The sequence below is a fragment of the Pinus tabuliformis genome, chromosome 9 (genome assembly GCF_031772625.1).
Source record: "Pinus tabuliformis cultivar Carrire ecotype Pingquan chromosome 9, CPIR1, whole genome shotgun sequence".
Taxonomy (NCBI): Eukaryota; Viridiplantae; Streptophyta; class Pinopsida; order Pinales; family Pinaceae; genus Pinus; species Pinus tabuliformis.
In genome coordinates this window covers 1641928846-1641948077 of record NC_142307.1, presented here as the reverse complement: position 1 = coordinate 1641948077, position 19232 = coordinate 1641928846, and positions in this window count along the sequence as shown.

Here is a 19232-nt window from a genome sequence, read left to right as displayed (position 1 = left end):
GAGGATTTTCCTTTTGGGTATGTTATGAACAAAAACCTCCTCTCATTTTCAAAAATACCTTCCCATTTGTTCATAATTCAAGCTTGAAGTTGGTCGCAAAGAAATGCAACAAATCATGGAAGAAGCACAACAAATAGTTGACTTGAAATTTTGATGACTAGAATTGAGTTTGGAGTGTTTTTGAAGACCTGTGAATAAATTTCGAGATTTCCACTACAATGTGGAGCCTTTAAACCATGCAAAAACATCATTTTAGCCTCTTCAAACTTGATTCTAAAACTAATTGTCCAGAAGAACAGCGAAAAGAGCAGCAAGGAATAGAAACTCATATCTCTTTGACAATAACACTTGTGCTAAAACTGAAAGAGGTTATTGTGCTTGGTTCCACGGTTAACTAAAACCCCCTTGGTTTTCCAAAATTCATCTCAATTTGGTCATAAATATCTTTTGGAAATGATGATAAAAACATAGTCAAAAGCGCAACAACTCTCTTGCAGCAATTTCTTTTTGAGCATATCTCCCAAATGGTAAATCCAAATCGTCTGAAATTTATATAGAAGGTTAATATCATCATAGTTCACCTCCACAAAGAATTGCAACCCAAATGGAGTCACATATCTCAAGAACATCCCAAAATGTCTGTAGATGATGATGCCTCATTTCTCGAAAATCGTGCATCATTTTGAGCTAAAATTGAGTGGGTGTTTTCATTTCATCCCCATTCATCTCCTGTAAAAATTTCATGGCAAACGGACGTGAGGTTTAAGAGAGATGACGAGAACATGGTGACTAGGTGAAAGCGTCGTGCAAAAGAGAAACAACTTAGCGGAAGGGAATGAGAGGGAAGGAGGTAGGAAAAATTATGGGAATATATATGGGGGATAGGTATGGATGTTAGGAAAATACTAGAAGTGGAATTTCTCAAAAATAGTGAGAAAAATGAGGGAAAAAGATCAAAACACAGACCTCGGATAAATGCCAAGCAGATTTCTAGGGTTTTCCTAAAATAAGGAAATGAAAGGATTTTGATGAGGGAAATGATGGAGAATGGCTAGTTAAGGATGATGTAGCTCTGAATATTAGGTTACTCATGTATAATTTCAACTTATCCAATTTAACAAGTTACAAAAACAAGGCTCACATCCAACCGTGGCCATAAAATTAAACAACTAAGGAATAAATTTTACATCTTGACATTCCATAACATCTGGCATATCTAATAATCCCTTGGAACTATGTAGCACGTGTTAGCATCCCACGCATTTATTGGCATGGTTTGTCACTCCTTAGCACTCCGTGACACTTAGCATGTTAGCATTATGATATAGGTGTTGTCCTTGATGGCAACTCACTTTGAGGTATGATATAGGTGATGGAAACTCAATCAGAGGACAAATCTTAATACATCAGGCCAAGAGAGAGGTATACACAGGTTAATCTTGATGAAAGAGTGTATACACGTGGGTGAGAAGAACAAAAGGCATGTATACGTACACACGCAGGTTCATAGAAGGAAATGTGCATACATGTCGGAAAACCAAGTTTTGGTCCGTGGTATTTGGTCCATGGTATTTGGTCCGAAGTGTTGATCCCAAGTATTAGGTCCAAGGTATTGGTTCAACATGGTTTTGGACCATGGTATTGAGGGAAGCCTAAACCTATATAAAGAGAAGATCACTAGGCCAAGAAGGTGTGCAAGGATTGAATATCTGATTAAGTGTGAGATCTAGTATGCTGGTCATGGGTTTGTGATGCTTAGCTTGATCTGAACCAAGGAGGCACTCATGTAGATGATGATGAAAAATGGATCAGGATCTTAAGGCTTGGAATGTTTATCATTATGGTTTGATTATGGATAGACTAGATCTTAATTATTGACGCATGTTGTATTGTATGAATGTTATGATCTGGGTATGACTGATGTCTAGAACAGCTACAAAGTTATGAGTAATTATTTGCACATCTGTACACGGGTTGGCTTTGGTGAAAGTGTGTATGTACATTGGTTTGGTTCTTCATAGTAGCTTATACATTATTAGATATGATATGTGAAGTTGCAATTGGATCTGGTTATTGTTGCAAAGTTCTGTTGTTTTTTCTGTGTTCTGGTGACTCTGTTGTGGACAGGGTTTCAGTGGTTCAGTATTGGGTGATTCAGAGATTCATGATGCAGGTATAAATTGATGATTGTGGTGATTGTTTTGTATTTATGGATCCAGTACAAAAATTTATGAAACGTGGTCCTTGGAAGATCGTAGAGTTCAATAGGTCGGCGCCTACGTACTGGTAAACATATTGGCCAGTACAAGATCCAGGGGGTTGTAGCTCCCTTCTAGGAGTAGTTGGAAAACGAGTGAAGGTTGGAGCCTTCAGTAGGCTGGTGCCTACGTACTAGTAAATGGATCGGCTAGTACAAGAGCTAAGAACGTTGTAGCCTTCTGCAGGTAGAAGCCTGTGTACTGTTATAAGACTGCACCAGTACTAATGTAAAAAGAAGTTTCTTATTAAAGGAAGATAGAGACGAAATGCAGCAGGTGGTTTTCACCCACATTAGGTTTCCACCTTATATCATGGTGTTCATGTGTGCTCCTTATGTGTGATCATCTATTCTATTTTACTGCACCTGTTTACTGCTATTATGGTTAATAATGTTCTGATGCACTCATTGAAGATCAACTAACTAAATCATAAGTTTATTGGATATACGCTAGTTGCAATAAACACAGTTGCGTATATACACGGGTATCCTTAACTGAAGTAGAGTATATGAATCTTAATATGGAAATGAAAAAATTTTATTGATTTGATAATACTGATTCACCCCCCCTCTCAACATTATTTCCAACAATTGGTATCAGATCAGGTCCTTTGGTAGAAGCTTGATCGCTTGAAGGAGATCCGTAGAACAATGGGAAAGAAAGTGTGTCAAAAGAAGAAGACAGCTCAAAGGAACAATGACAGCCTGCCATTGAGTGGAAGCAAGTATTCAGATCCTGAATCACCTCAGATTGAAGATGGACAAGCAAAGGAAGCATCAGATAAAATCATAGATCAGCAAGATCTACCTAGCAAAAGGGAGAGTGCCCTTAAAGAAGAAATTATCAGCTTAAAAGCTCAGCTGGAATGTGCCTTCAGAGTTCGTCAAATGTTGTAGGAGCTGAATGAAGAACAAGAAAAGGAGATTCTCAAACTAAGGCAACAAATGGAAGAAGGAAGAAAGTCTAAGGAAATTTTGAAGAAGCAATGTCTGGAAAAGGAAGAACATCAGGTTGAGGTAAAAATCTTGAAAGGTAAATTAGAAGAAAAGGATAAACTATTATGATTTCAAGACAATACTAAGATTTTGGATGATATTCTTAGTAGTCAAAGGTCGCCTACTATCAAAACTGGTATGGGTTTTTATGGATCTGCTGAAGGTGAATCTAGCTCACAAGGTGAGGCAAGGAACTCTAATGAGAAACCTAAAATGATCAACAAGGAGATGAGAGGACAGCCCCATCAATAGCCAAGGAAAGAAATTCCTCAAAGAAAATATTTTGCTCCTAACTGTGGAAGTGATAAACGATTATTTCCTTCGATGAATAATGTTGAATGTTATGTATGTCATAATCTTGGACATGTTGCAGCCAGATGCAGAAGTAGAATGGTTCAAGACCATCACTCAGAAAGATCATCACGTTCCAGATACTTTAAGGGATATTTCTTTTCTTGCAATATGTTTGGCCACAAAGCCATTAACTATTTTAGGAGGAATAGGAAACATGTAAGATGTTATGCATGCAACAAGCCTAGACATATAGCAAAATAATGCAGGAGAAGATTGTGGACACCATACCAAAAGGAGAAAAGATCATCACAGTTGAAGATATGGAAGAAAAAAGAAGTTCAACCAGAAAGATGTGGCATATCAGAGTACACAGACATGACAGATTCAGAGGAAGCTGAAAGTGTGGAACATCAGTGTTCTAAAACTCATACGCAGGTTTCATGAAAACAAGTCACATATATACGCGAGTTAGACACTGCACAGTCACGTATATGATGTTCTGAAGAAAATCAGCAGTACAAAAGTCTGATATGGTTTAGTCACTAGTATATGATGGTTAGCACAGGCTCACAAGGAGCATATGCTTTGAATAATGGATTGTTAGCATTATGGTTAAAAGTCTTTGGTGATGATGCTTATGTGGCTAAATGATACATCTTGTTGGTCAAAATGAATGGTATTGCAGGTTACAGGACTGGATGTTGATGCTTATGGTGCAGATCATATATGGTGTAGATTACTGGTCTTTGTTATAAAGACCTTGCATGTGCTCAGGGGGAGCATGGACAGATTGGTACATCTTGGCATGTACAAAGGGGGAGCTCAATCAAAGATTTCAGCAGGTACTAAGGGGGAGTATAGGCAACAGAATGTATATCGAGGAAGAGAATATCTTGGTCCACCCTTTTCCCTTGATGTCAAAGGAGGAGAGTGACTTGGTGTGGTTGTTGCCATCAAGTCCAAAGGGGAAGATTGTTGGAATTATGATACAGGTGTTGTCCTTGATGGCAACTCACTCAGAGGTATGATACAGGTGATGGCAACCCAATCAGAGGACAGATCTTAATACATCAGGTCAAGAGAGAGGTATACGCAGGTTAATCTTGATGAAAGATCGTATACACGTGGGTGAGAAGAAAAAAAGGCGTGTATACATACACACGTAGGTTCACAGAAGGAAATGTGCGTACATGTCAGAAAACCAAGTTTTGGTCTGTGGTATTTCGTCTATTTGGTCCGAAGTGTTGATCCCAAGTATTGGGTCTAAGGTATTGGTCCAACATGGTTTTGGACAATGGTATTAAGGGAAGCCTAAACCTATATAAAGAGAAGATCATTAGGCCAAGAAGGTGTGCAAGGATTGAATATTTGATGAAGTGTGAGATCTAGTATGCTGGTCATGGGTTTGTGATGCTTAGCTTGATCTGAACCAACGAGGCACTCATGTGGATGATGATGAACAATGGATCGGGATCTTAAGGCTTGGAATGTTTATCATTATGGTTTGATTATGGATAGAATAGATCTGAATTATTGACACATGTTGTATTGTATGAATGTTATGATCTGGGTATGACTGATGTCTAGAACAGCTGCAAAGTTATGAGTAAGTATTTGCAGATCTGTACGCGGGTTGGCTTTGGTGAAAGCGCGAATGTACACTGGTTTGGTTCTTCATAGTAGCTTATACATTATGAGATATGATATGTGAAGTTGCAGTTGGATCTGGTTATTGTTGCAGAGTTCTGTTGTTTGTTCTGTGTTCTGGTGACTGTGTTGTTGACAGGGTTTCAGTGGTTCAGTATTGGGTGATTCAGAGATTCATGATGCAGGTATAAATTGATGATTGTGGTGATTGTTTTGTATTTATGGATCCAGTATGAAAATGTATGAAACGTGGTCCCTGGAAGATCGTAGAGTTCAGTAGGCTGGCACCTACGTACAGGTAAACATATTGGCCAGTACAAGAGCCAGGGGGTTGTAGCTCCCTTCTAGAAGCAGTTGGAAAATGAGTGAAGGTTGGAGCCTTCAGTAGGTGGGTGCCTACGTACTAGTAAATGGATCGGCTAGTACAAGAGATAAGAAGGTTGTAGCCTTCTGCAGGTAGAAGCCTGCATACTGGTATAAGACTGCACCAATGCTAATGTAAAAAGAAGTTTCTTATTAAAGGAAGATAGAGACGAATTGCAGCAGGTGTTTTTCACCCACATTGGGTTTCCACCTTATATCATGGTGTTCATGTGTGCTCCTTATTTGTGATGATCTGTTCTGCTCTACTGCACCTGTTTACTGCTATTATGGTTAATAATGTTTTGATGCACTCATTGAAGATCAACTAACTAAATCATAAGTTTACTGGATATACGCTAGTTGTAATAAACACAATTGTGTATATACGCTGGTATCCTTAACTGAAGTAGCGTATATGAATCTTAATATGGAAATGAAAAAGTTTTATTGATTTGATAATACTGATTCACCCCCCCCTCTCAGTATTATTTCCAACATAGCACACCATGTACTCGCTAGCTAACACCCTTTGTCACACTATTATTCATTCATTTCCATGCATTTGAAACTACTAATCCCTTGTGTTTCCCTGGAACATGGCCCTAACACTCCCTAGTTTGTGTGTGTGCCACACCTTGATGCCTGGAACTTCTTGGCCTGCCTTAGCACTTAGCATGTCTTGGCATGCCTAAAATGCCTTGGAACTATCTAACATGTCTTATTACTTCATGGTATGCAATGGAGCACCTTGGCACTCCCTAGCTATCATGCCCTCATAGATAGCCTTACTTTTTTTGGGACTTGTGAACCCAACCAAGTCATTAACAAAACAATGTTTTTCCCAACCAAAACTCTCCTTTTCTCTGAAACTACTTTGTACACACCTTATCACAACCATAGGCTTACCTCTTGCAAGTCCTATTTTGAACTTGTCCTAACACTCTTCATCCTTGGGGCACCTGGAATTCATTGACACTCCTAGGCACACAACAATCTTATTTGTTCATTTTCAAGCATTTTGACCTAGTTCTCTCTTGTGATGCCTTGGCACTAGCTAGTATACCTTTTCACTCTCTCCTTGGCACACCTAGAACTTGCTAACAATTAATTTCCATGCATTTGAAATGAGTTCTCCGTTTTGTTTCCCTGGCACTTTTCCCTCACACTCCCTAGCATGCATGGATAAAATATTTAGAAAATTTGTCCATATCCTACTATCAAGGGTTTGGGTTTTGACTAACTAAAAAGGTGATAACTTCAAATATAATCATGGTATATCATAGAAAAATCCTCAAAATTTATTATCCAAATAGATTTGAGTTCAACCATGCCAAGTTGAACGTCCACCAAGTCGAATTTCAAAAAGTTCGAGAACCCTGTCAGCAGTAACGGCCTAGCGAAATTGTGAAAAATGGGTCTCAAAGTGCCACCTGTAACTCCAAGACAATAGCTGCTGTGTAAGAAATGAGAGAGGATTTTTCTTTTGGGTATGCTATGAACAAAATCCTCCTCCCATTTTCAAAAGTACTTTCCCATTTGTTCATAATCCAAGCTCAAAGCTGGTCGCACAGAAATGTAACAAATCATGGCAAAAGTGCACCAAATAGTTGACTTGAAATTTTGATGACTTGAATAGGGTTTTGAGTGTTTTTGAAGACCTGTGAATAAATTTGGAGATTTCTACTACAGCTTGGAGCCTTTAAACCATGCAAAAACATCATTTTAGTCTCTTCAAACTTGATTTTAAAACAGATTGTCCACATAAGCAGCAAAAAGAGCAGCAAGGAATACAAACTCATATCTCTTTAACCATAACATGTGTGGAAAAAATGAAAGAGTTGATTGTGCTTGGTTCGATGGTAAACTAAAACCTCCCTTGGTTTTCTAAAATTCATCTCCATTTGGTCATAAATATATTTTGAAAATGATGATAAAAGCATAGTCAAAAGCGCAACAACTCTCTTGTAACAATTGTATTTTGAGCATATCTCCCAAACGCTAAATCCAAATTGGCTGAAATTTTTACATAAAGTTAATATCATCATAATTCAACTCCACAAACAATCACAACCCAATTTGAGTCACATATTTTGAGAACGTCCAAAAATGGTTGTATATGATGATGCCTCATTTCTCGAAAACCATGCATCATTTTGAGCTAAAATTGACTGGGTTTTTTCATTTCATCCCCATTCATCTACTGTAAAAATTTCATGGCAAACAAATTTGAGGTTTAAGAGATATGACGTGAACATGGTGACTAGGTAAAAGTGTAGTGCAAAAGAGCAGCAAGTTAGGGGAAGGGAATGAGAGGGAAGGAGGTAGGAAAAATTATGGGAAAAATATGGGGGATAGGTATGGGTGCTAGGAAATTACTAGAAGTAGGATTTCTCAAAAATAGTGAGAAAAAGGGGGGAAGAAGGTCAAAACATAGACCCAGGGTAAAAGCGCGGCAGATTTTTAGTGTTTTTTCTAAAATAAGGAAATGAAAGGATTTTGATTAGGGAATGATGGAGAATGGAAAGTGAAGGATGATGCAGGAGGTATAATCTTAAAATGAAGGCTTTTGACTCCTAAATGAAGCCATGAATATTATGTTAGTCATGTATAATTTTAACTTATCTAACTTAACAAGTTACAAAGACAAGTCTCACATCCAGCTGTGGTCGTAAAATTAAACAACTAAGCAACAAATTTTACACCTTGACATGCCATAACATTTGGCATGCCTAATAATCCCTTGGCACTATGTAGCACGTGCTACCATCCCCCAGATTTCTTGGCATACTTTGGCACTCCCTAGCACTCCCTAACACTTAGCACACCTTGTACTTGCTAGCTAACACTCTCTGTCACACTCTTATTCATTCATTTCCATGCATTTGAAACTACTTCTCCCTTGTGTTTCCCTAGAACTTGGCCCTAACACTCCCTAGCATGTGTTGGCACCACACCCTGGTGCCTAGAACTTCTTGGCATGCCTAAAATGCCTTGGAATTGTCTAGCATGTGTTAGTACTTCCTGGCATTCCCTGGAACACCTTGGAACTCCCTAGCTGTCATGCCCTCATAGATAGCCTTACCTTTTTTGTGACTCGGGAACCCAACCAAGTCATTAGCAAAATAATGTTGTGCCCAACCCAAATTCTCCCTTTATCTGAAACTAGTTTGTACACACCTTATCACAACTGTAGGCTTGCCTCTTATAAGTCCTATTCTGAACTTATCCTAACACAATTCATCCTTGGGGTACCTGTAATTCGCTGACACTCCTTGGCACACAACACTCTTATTTGTTCATTTCCAAGCATTTTGACCTAGTTCTCCCTTGTGATGCCTTGGCACTGGCTAGTATACCTTTTCACTCCCTCCTTAGCACACCTAGAACTCGCTGACAATTCATTTCCATGCATTTGAAATGAGTGCACCCTTGTGTTTCCCTGGCACATGGCCCTCATACACCCTAGCATGCATGAATAAAATATTTACAAAATTTGCCAATATCCTCCTATCTAGGGTTTGGATTTTGACTAACTAAAAATGTGATAAATGAAGAGATAATCATGGGATATGATAGAAACATCCTCAAAATTCATTATCCAAATATATTTTAGGTCAATCATTCCATGTTGGAGGTCCGCCAAGTTGAATTTATAAAAGTTCTAGAACCCTGCCAGTAATTATGGCCTAGCAAAATTGTGAAAAATGGGTCTCAAAGTGCCACTTTTAACTCCAAGATAGTAACTGTTGTGTAAAAAATGGGAGAGGCTTTTTTTTTTGGGTATGTTATGAACAAAAAATACTACCATTTTCAAAAATACTTTCCCATTTGTTCAAAATCCAATCTTGAAGTTAGTCGCACAGAAATGCAACAAATCATGGTAGAAGCACAACAAATAGTTGCCTTGAAATTTTGATGACTTGAATTGGGTTTTGAGTGTTGCTGAATACCCGTGAAGAAATTTGGAGATTTCCACTACACCATGGAGCCTTTAAACCATGCTAAAAGATCATTTTAGCCTCTTCAAACTTGGTTCCAAGACAGATTGTCCAAAAGCGCAACGAAAAGAGCAAGAAGGAAGAAAAACTCATATCTCTTTAACCATAACACCTGTGAAAAAAATGAAAGAGGTTATTGTGCCAGGTTCCATGTTTAACAAAAACTTCCCTTGGTTTTCCAAAATTCATCTCCATTTGGTCATAAATATATTTTGAAAATGATGATAAAAACATAGTCAAAAGCGCAGCAACTCTCCTGTAGTAATTGTATTTTGAGCATATCTCCCAAACGGTAAATTCAAAAGGGCTGAAATTTTTACATAAAGTTAATATCATCATAATTCACCTCAACAAAAAATTGCAGCCAAATTGGAGTCAAAAATCTCAACAAAATCCCAAAATGGATGTAGATGATGATGCCTCATTTCTCGAAAACTGTGCATCATTTTGAGCTGAAATTGAATGGGTGTTTTCATTTCATCCCCAATCCTCTCCAATAAAAATTCCGTGACAAATAGAATTGAGGTTTAAGATATATGACGAGAACATGGTGACTAGGTAAAAGAGCAGTGTAAAGGAGCAACAGCTTAAGGGAATGGAATGAGAGGGAAGGGAGGTAAGAAAAATCATGGGAAAAATATGGGGGATAGGTATGGGGGTTATGAAAATGTTAGAAGTGGAATTTCTCAAAAATAGTGAGAAAAAGGGGGGAAGAAGGTCAAAACACAGACACAGGGTAAAAGCGCAGCAAATTTCTACGGTTTTTTGTAACATAAGGAAATGAAAGGATTTTGATTAGGGAATGATGGAGAATGGCGAGTGAAGGATGATGAAGGAGGTATAATCTTGAAATGAAGGCCTTTGACTCCTAAATGAAGCTATGAATCTTAGGTTACTCATGTAGAATTTCAACTTATCCAACTTAACAAGTTACGAAGACAAGGCTCACATCCAACTGTGGTCGTAAAAATAAACAACTAAGCAACAAATTTTACATCTTGACATGCCATAACATCTGGCATGCCTAATAATCCCTTGGCACTATGTAGCAAGTGTTAGCATCCCTCGCATTTATCAACATGCTTTGGCACTCCCTAGCTCTCCCTGACACTTAGCGCACCTCGTACGCACTAGCTAACACTCTTTTTCACTCTTATTTATTCATTTCCATGAATTTGAAACTATTGCTCCCTTTTGTTTCCTTGGAACTTGGCCCTAACACTCCCTAGCATGTGTTGGCACCACACCCTGGCGCCTAGAACTTCTTAGCATGCCTAAAATGCCTTGGAACTATCTAGCATGTGTTAGTACCTCCTCACATTCCCTGGAACACCTTGGCACTCCCTAGTTGTCATGCCCCCATAGATAGCCTTACTTTTTTTGTGTCTTAGGAACCCAACCAAGTCATTAACAAAACAATGTTGTGCCCAACCCAAATTCTCCCTTTGTGTGAAACTACTTTGTACACACCTTATCACAACCATAGGCTTACCTCCTGCAAGTCCTATTCTAAACTTATCCTAACACACTTCATCCTTGGGGTACCTGAAATTCGCTGACACTCCTTGGCACACAACACTCTTAATTGTTCATTTCCAAGCGTTTTGACCTAGTTCTCCACTGTGATGCCTTGGCACTGGCTAGTATACATTTTCACTCCCTCCTGCACACCTAGAACTCGCTGAAAGTTCATTTCCATGCATTTGAAATGAGTGTTGATTCCTTGTGTTTCCCTGGCACTTGGCCCTCACACTCCCTAACATGTATGGATAAAATATTTACAAAATTTGCCCATATCCTACTATCTAGGGTTTGTTTTTTGACTAACTAAAAATGTGATAACTGAAGAGATAATCATGGGATATGATAGAAAAATCCTCAAACTTCATTATCCAAATAGATTTGAGGTCAACCATTCCAAGTTGGAGGTCCACCAAGTTGAATTTCAAAAATTTCTAGAACCCTGCCAGCAATTATGGCTTAGCGAAATTGTGAAAAATGGGTCTCAAAGTGCCACTTGTAACTCCAAGACAGTAATTGCTGTGTAAAAAATGAGAGAGGCTTTTGTTTATTGGTATGTTATGAACAAAAAATGATACCATTTTCAAAAATACTTTCCCATTTGTTCAGAATCCAAGCTTGAAGGTTGTCGCATAGAAATGCAACAAATCATGGCAGAAGCGCAAAAAATAGTTGCCTTGAAATTTTGATGACTTGAATTGGGTTTTGAGTGTTGTTGAAGACTTGTGAAGAAATTTGGAGATTTCCACTACACCGTGGAGCCTTTAAACCACGCAAACAGATCATTTTGGCCTCTTCAAACTTGATTCCAAGACGAATTGTCCAGAAGCGCAACGAAAAGAGTAGGAAGGAATAAAAACTCATATCGCTTTAAACATAACACCTGTGCAAAAAATGAAAGAGGTTATTGTGCCTGGTTCCATGTTTAACAAAAACCTCCCTTGGTTTTACAAAATTCATCTCCATTTGGTCATAAATATATTTTGCAAATGATGATAAAAAAAAAGTCAAAAGCACAACAACTCTCCTGTAGCAATTGTATTTTGAGCATATCTCCCAGATGGTAAATCCAAATCTGCTGAAATTTTTACATAATGTTAATATCATCATAATTCACCTCAAAAAAAAATTGCAGCCCAATTGGAGTCACACATCTCAAGAAACTCCCAAAATGGATGTAGATGATGATGCCTCATTTCTCGAAAACTGTGCATCATTTTGAGCTGGCATTAAGTGCGTGTTTTCATTTCATCCGAATTCCTCTCCTATAAAAATTTCGTCACAAACAGAATTGAGGTTTAAGAGATATGATGAGAACATGGTGACTAGGTAAAAGAGCAATGCAAAAGAGCAACAGCTTAAGGGAAGGGAATGAGAGGGAAGGGAGGTAAGAAAAATTATGGGAAAAATATGGGGAATAGGTATGCAGGTTATGAAAATGCTAGAACTATAATTTCTCAAACATAGTGAGAAAAAGGGGCGAAGAAGGTCAAAACATAGACCTAGGGTAAAAGCGTAACAGATTTCTAAGGTTTTTTGTAAAATAAGGAAATGAAATGATTTTGATGAGGAGAATGATGGATAATGGCCAGTGATGGATGATGAAACAGGCATAATCTTAAAATTAAGGTCTTTGACTTCTGAATGAAGCTATGAATCTTAGGTTACTCATGTATAATTTCAACTTATCCAACTTAACAAGTTATGAATACAAGGCTCACATCCAATGGTGGTCGTAAAATTAAACAACTAAGCAACAAATTTTACATCTTGACATGCATAACATCTGGCACACCTAATAATCCCTTGGCACTTTGTAGCAAGTGTTATCATCTCCCGCATTTCTTGGAATGATTTGGCACTCCCTAACACTCTCTGACACTTAGCACACCTCATACTAGCTAGCTAACACTCTATGTCACACTCTTATTCATTCATTTCCCTACATTTGAAACTATTGCTCCCTTGCATTTCCCTGGAACTTGGCCCTAACACTCCTTAGCATGTGTTGGCACCACACGCTGGCGCCTAGAACTTCTTGGCATGACTAAAATGCCTTGGAACTATCTAGCATGTGTTAGTACTTCCTGGCATTCCCTAGAACACCTTGGCACTCCCTAGCTGTCATGCCCTCATAGATAGCCTTACTTCTTTTACGACTTGGGAACCCAACCAAGTTATTAACAAAACAATGTTGTGCGCAACCCAGATTCTCCCTTTGTTTGAAACTACTTTGTACACACCTTATCATAACCATAGGCTTGCCTCCTGCAAGTCCTATTTTGAACTTATGCTAACACGCTTCGTCCTTGGGGCACCTGTAATTCGCTGACACTCCTTGGCACACAACACTCTTATTTTTTCATTTCCAAGCACTTTGACCTAGTTCTCCCTTGTGATGCCTTGGCACTGGCTAGTATACATTTTCAGTCCCCCCTTAGCACACCTATAACTCGTTGACAATTCATTTCCATGCATTTGAAATGAGTGCCGATCCCTTGTGTTTCCCTGCAATTTGGCCCTCACATTCCCTAACATTCATGGATAAAATATTTACAAAATTTGCCCATATCCTACTATCAAGGGTTTGGTTTTTGACTAACTAAAAATGTGATAACTGAAGAGATAATCATGGTATATGATAGAAAAATCCTCAAAATTCATTATCCAAATATATCTGAGGTCAACCATTCCAATTTGGAGGTCCACCAAGTCGACTTTCAAAAAGTTCTAGAACCCTGTCAGCAATTATGGCCTAGCAAAATTGTGAAAAATGGGTCTCAAAGTGCCACCTGTAACTCCATGATAGTAACTTCTGTGTAAAAAATGAGACAGGATTTTTGTTTTGGGTATGTTATGAACAAAAACCCCCTCCAGTTTTCAAAAGTACTTTCCCATTTGTTCAGGATCCAAGCTTGAAGTTGGTCGCATAGAAATGCAACAAATCATGGCAGAAGCGCAGCAAATAGTTGACTTGAAATTTTGATGACTTGAATTGGGTTTTGAGTGTTGTTGAAGACTTGTGAAGAATTTTGGAGATTTCCACTACACCATGGAGCCTTTAAACCATGCAAAAACATCACTTTAGCCTCTTCAAACTTGATTCCAAAACTGATTGTCCAGAAGCGCAGTGAAAAGAGAAGCAAGGAATACAAACTCATATCTCTTTGACGATAACACCTGTACAAAAATGCAAAGAGTCTATTGTGCTTGGTTCCATGGTTAACAGAAACCTCCCTTGGTTTTCCAAAATTCATCTCCATTTGGTCATAAATATCTTTTGAAAATAATGATAAAAATGTAGTCAAAAGCACAACAACTCTTCTGTAGCAATTGTATTTTGAGCATATCTCCCAAACAATATATCTAAATGGGCTGAAATATTTATAGAAAGTTAATATCATCATAATTCACCTCCATAAAAAATTGCAGGCCAATTGGAGTCACATATCTTGAGAAAATCCCAAAATGGTTGTAGATGGTGATGCCTCATTTCTCAAAAACCGTTCATCATTTTGATTTGAAATTGCGTGGTTGTTTTCATTTCTTCCCCATTCATCTCCTGTAAAAATTTCATGGAAAATGGACGTGAGGTTTAAGAGATATGACGAGAACATGGTGACTAGGTAAAAGCGCAGTGCAAAATAACAACAACTTAGGGGAAGGGAATGAGAGGGAAGGGAGGTAGGAAAAATTATGGGAAAAATATAGGGAATAGGTATGGGTGTTAGGAAAATACTAGAAGTGAATTTTTTCAAAAATAGTGAGAAAAAATGGGAAAGAATGTCAAAACACAGACCATGATTGAAATTATAGTAAACATGCAACATTGGTTGCCTTAGAATACATAAAGTTAAGCCATTGCACTAGTCTATAATCAGCTATAAGAGAATATAAGATAATAGTTATTGAGAAATTATCCAAAATGTGAAACATGCCTATTGTAGATAATTCTATAAGAAGGTTTGTTTACTAGCTTCATTAAGATTTTTTCTTCCTACTTCTTGTATTGGCATAGAGAATATTTATTTCATTTTCCATGTAAAAGCTACAAGGTATAATGAACAATTCTGGAGGTCAAGCACATGTCTTCATATATGTTTCATGATAGTAGAAAGTATTGCATGCACATGGATCTATATGTTGCATCGATCCATAACTTTGTTTTCATAAAGACAAAGATGTCGACAACTAAATTTTAGACAGTTCTACTACAAGGATTTTTCAGATTTGATAGTTGTCACATGTTTGATATTGGATAGATCACATCATTGCAACTTTCCTTCTTCATTTTTGGTTTACAATTAAAGAGTACATGTTCATAAATTCTTGAGAAAAAGGATTGTTGGTCATCAAGATAAAATAGACAACAAATGTAGATGGAACCTACAAAGAATATTCAATATCAAATTTAAAAACAAATTGATGCTTGATAAATGTGCTATAACAATTGCGAAAATATTTAACAAGTTATATTTTAACCCTTAAAGGAACTAGACTTGAGGTCATTTCTCTATCCTCATAAAAGGGTTACATCCAATATATGTTCTCTCAAAAATTCCAACAATTAGAGGAGCCTTGCAGACAGTATAGTGTGGGGATTGCAAGGACACTCTGAAAGTGAGGAATATACCAGCTCCTTAATCATGTTCGCCATTTAGTACAAAGGTTAAATAGTGCTATGTTACACCAAATACTAGGAGGAAATTTCAGAATATAAGAAAACAATTGAACTAAATCATTTTCAACAAAATTTGCAACTTACCCATGTCCTCAAATGAAAATGTATATCATTGGTAAAGTGTAGAATGAAGAATTTACATGGTTTCATAGTTGTTTAACCCATAATTGAAAAGATTTCTGGCTATCAGCAAAAATCACACAACATTTACAAAACATGATAAGGCATTTACATTGAAAAGTATTGCATGCACATGGATCTACCTGTTGCATTGATCCATAACTTTGTTTTCATAAAGACAAAGATGTCGGCAACTAAATTTTAGATAGTTCTACTACAAGGATTTTTCAAATTTGATAGTAGTTACATGTTTGATATTGGATAGATTGGATAATTGTCACATGTTTGATTTTGGATAGATCACATCATTGGTGCTTTCATTGTTCATTTTTGGTTTACATTTAAAAATTACATGCTCATAAATGCTTGAGAAAAATGATTGTTGGTCATCAAGATGAAATAGACAGCAAATGTAGATGGAACTTACACAAAATATTCAATATAAGATTTAAAACAAATTGACGCTTTATAAATATGCAATAACAATTGCGAAAATCTTTAACAAGTTATATTTTAACCCTTAAAGGAACTGGACTTGAGTTCATTTATCTATCCTCATAAAAGGGTTACATCCAATATATGTTCTCTCAAAAATTCCAACAATTAGAGGAGCCTTGCAGAAACTACAGTGTGGAGATTGCAAGGACACTTTAAAAGCAAGGAATATACCAGCTCCTCAATCATGTTCTTCATTTAGTAAAAAGGTTAAATAGTGGTATGTTACACAAAATACGAAGAGGAAATTTTGAAATATAAGAAAACAACTTAACTAAATCATTTTCAATGAAATTTTCAACTTACCCTGTCCTCAAATGCAAATATCTATCATTAGTAAAGTGCATAATGAAGAATTTACATCGTTTCGTAGTTGTTTAAGCCATAATTGAAAATGTTTCTGGCTATTAGCAAAAATCACAAAACATTTACAAAACATGATAAAGACAGTATATATGTAGCATGATAAGACTATATATCCAACATACAAAAAATAGCCAAATAGTAGCAAGAACAATGCAGTACATCTGATGTAAAGGGACATATATCTTATAGAAGGATAAGAGTAATCATGTACCCAACATCTTAGCCATGATATTAATCAAAATTAGGCTATCACATTCGACATTCAGCATCCTCAAATATTCGAGATAGTAGTTTCCCAAGTCATTGCTCTCAATCATAGATCAATTCAATGTCACTAGTGTTCCAACATATAAAATTGTTAAGTGCATCTGCTAAATACTCGCATCGATTACTTCTACGCTTAAGCTTGATTTCATAATCAAAATCAACCAAGATTGATTGTGGGCACACAAAATAATATCCCTCTCCTAATTCTTCTCCATTGGACATGACAAAATTTGGTTCAGTGTTTTTTATGTAACCTTTTGCAACCTTCACTTGACCATTAAAATATATAAGTAAACATTTCTTTCTGTTCAATCCTGTATTTGAAGGTAGTAATTGCGTTTGACCCTGCAAATAGACAAATTCTTGTGAGATTCCATAGAATAAGAAAATAATATTAAACAAGAAAATAAACAAGTATGGAACTTACTTGCGTTATTGAGTCACCAATTGGGTCATGAATATGTTGTCCTAAAGTCAATGGAGTTTGTTTTGGCGAAGCCTGACTATGACTTAAGGAACTCTGCTAAAAAATAAATAGTTTGCATGAGATACCATGAAATCAGAAAATTAAGGATTAAGCTTCAAAACCAATGTTTCATTAATTATGCATCCTACAACAATATAATCATGTTCATATTGACATTGTTCTTTTAAAATCACAATCTTCAAAGATGGCATACATAAAAAATCAAATATTCTACACATGTAATTCTTACATTGTTGGCTGGTTCTGAATCAACTCGGCCACTTTCTTTTCCTGCCTCCATGGAAGCTTTCCATTCCATTAATTCTTCAACAACTGCCTTCAATCATCCAAGTTCCTTCTCTTTTTCTCTCAATTTTTCTTTTGTATTATGTAACTGCTTCTTGTAAGCACGCTCTTTTCCAAACAAATCAGTTGGAGTAACCCCAAAGCCAACCCCACGTACACGACCGCTTCTCTCAGGCACCAAAAATATTGCAATGGCATCTTCCTTTGTTCCATATGCAGGAGACACTGAAACATTTTGTATTGATTCAATTTGTTTCTAGCAATGACAACATTTCAACAAATACATGTAAGAAACATCATTAATATTTAAAAGAAAAGAAAAAAATAAATAGATACAAGAATAGGTGGGGAACTTACTATTCTCTCTGCACTAAATGATGACATTGGAGTGCCGTCCTTCTTTGTATGACATTTCATCCACACATCAACCCTAGATACAAGCGTATCATTTTGATTGAAAGTTTGGTTCTAGTCACAAAAAATACAACGGTCTAGTTAAATATATTTGTAGTTAGTAATTGTGAACAAAAAATAGATTTGGTTACAACTTACAAGATCATGTTCAACTCTATAGTAACCTCTACAACCAGAAGTGTGGGTCTCTTGCTCTAATGCCCTATTTTCCTTATTTACTTTTGTCTTCTCCTGCAAAAAATGGATGCTTAGATTGAAGTTGATTGTGTGCAAGGACTCAAAGTCAAATCCCATTTGATGATAACAATTAGATTTGTCTTTCATTTTTACCTTGAATTTAGGGTCAAATCATATTCTGACAAATTCAATCCAATTGGTTTCATTTAGTCCGCTAGGAACATTTTCGATCCTATCCTCATCCATTTTGTATTTCAAATAATAATATTTATACAAATTATATTTGTAAGTTCTTAAGAATTGAGATATTGCTTTATAACACCATTGTTCCACTGACAAATCTATTTGGTAGGTACGCTACAATAGATAAATAACACATTATTAGATAAAAAGTCTTATTTGAAGTTAAACTTATCATACACATGTTCAATACACCAATGAAATTTAGAAGAAAAAATCCAAAAATAATTTAGTTGATATCACATTGATTTCATTCCATATGTCTTTCTTAAGTTCTTCAGGCACTTGTTTCCATTCCATGTGTTTGATGTCGATAACCTATCTTTCAAGAACACCTAAAAAAGAGGAGAATTTCTCTGACTATGGACCAATAAGTTGCCCCCTCTCATTAAATTGAATTTCAAGCAATGCAGAGGCCTCTGTAGTGTTTCCAAAGAAGAATTTTGTTGGTCCTCTACCCTTCCTCTGCACATTTATTGTAATATGGGCTTGGGTAGTTGCATCTTCCCCTTCCAAACCATGCTCTTGTTGTGGTTGTTCTTGCTCCACACCATGATCTAGTTGTGATGGTTCTTGCTCCAAACCATGATGTTGTTGTGATGGTTCGTGTTGAGAATTTACTGG